A 1,698-nucleotide genomic window follows, 5' to 3' on the forward strand; every position below is an offset into this window, starting at 1 on the left:
AGTTTAGCTCTTGTCACCCAGGCTGGAGTGCAATGGCACAATCGAAGCTTACCGCAACCTCTGCCTCCTGGGTTTAAGCATTTCTCCTGCCTCAGCCTCCCAAGTAGCTGGGATTAAAGGTGCCCACCATCACACCCAGGTAATTTTTGTATTTTTAGTAGAGTCGGGTTTAGTAGAGTCGGCCAACCATATTGGCCTGGCTGGTCTCGAACTCCTGACTCCAGTTGATACACCTTCCTTGGCCTCCCAAAGTGCTGGGTTATAGGCGTGAGCCACCGAGCTTAGCCCATAATTACTTCTGATCATATATGCTAAGACATATCAGAATCATACTAATTTCACACAACTCTGGAACACATAATAACACATTCATATAAATATAATCCAAAGAAGGTTAAACAACATTTCGTATTTGACAATACTTCCTGTATGATTTTATTACTTATCTCAAGTCTAATATATCTCTTCTGGACTTCAGGGGAGTAATATAAAAAAATGCAGACTGAAGTTATAATTTGCGTTTGGAATGTTTGTTTGTCAAATATATGAAGCTTAAAACACTTGATATTGATGGCAGCGGCTATGCCATCAGGCTGGCTGCAGCAGGGAAGCATGGATCGAGCTGCACACACCATGGAGCTGGTGGGAGCCCTGGGAGCCCCACTCCTTCTGAGTTGGGGTGGGAGTTTCCGGGGTGCCACTGCAGCTGCCCAAACTGCAGCTGCAGACCCAGAGGCTCCAGCTCTAAGAAGCAGGCAGGAGTCCCACCCTCCTGGGCGGGGCTACAGCCGCCCAAACTGCAGCTGTGGATCCCAGCCTCCTTGTGCTCTTTCGGGAGGGCCAGGAGCAAGCAGGATGTGCCTCCCTGGGTGCGGCTGTGGCCACCGTCCTAGGCGCAGGACCTGGGCGTCTTTGCAGCCTGCACCCTCAGGAGCCCCAAGACGGACACCCCTGCTGCCCTCATCCCTGCAGGCGTGGGGGTGTCTGCTCCCACTACCTGGCCTCTCTCCACTTCTGGCACCTGCTCCAATCTCGGAGCAGGGTTGGGGCTGAGCCCTGGAGCCTTGAATGGCAGTGGGAGGCAGACAGAGTCCTGGATGGAAGGGGAAAGGTCCCCAGTAAGGCTCCATCTTCAGGCCAGAGAAGGCCTGAGGGCTGGGGGCCAGGCTGCCAGTCCCACGGGGTGGGGAGTGGGGACTCATGGTGTCTCTCCTGGGCCCACCCATGGCTGCCCATGGACCAATCGGCACACACTTCCTTTCCTCTGAGGTCCATAAAAGTCCTGGATTCAGCCAGAGTAGAACAGAGGATGGCCAGAGGATGAAGAGGGCAGAGACGTCGGGACAGGATGACCGGCTGCAGAGAGGAGTACCCTCTCTGCTGAGAGCTTCAGAGGTGACCTGCAGCAGAGAGGAGCTACCCTATCTGCTGAGAGCTTCAGAGACCTGCAGAGATGTCCGAATGACTTGCCTTCGGACAGGCGCCACCCTCTCCAGGGTCTCCTCTCTGTTGAGAGCTGAGCACTTAACAGGATGACCTGCCTACGGAGAGGGGCTACCCCCGCTCTGAGCTGTTCTAACACTAAGTAAAACTATTCAGGAGAATCACTTGAGCCCAGGAAGCGGAGTTTACAGTGAGCCTAGATCATGCCACTGTACTCCAGGCTAGGTGACAGAGCAAGACTCTGTCTCAAAAAAA

The sequence above is a fragment of the Cebus imitator genome, unplaced genomic scaffold, assembly GCF_001604975.1.
Source record: "Cebus imitator isolate Cc_AM_T3 unplaced genomic scaffold, Cebus_imitator-1.0 Scaffold0, whole genome shotgun sequence".
Classification (NCBI taxonomy): Eukaryota; Metazoa; Chordata; class Mammalia; order Primates; family Cebidae; genus Cebus; species Cebus imitator.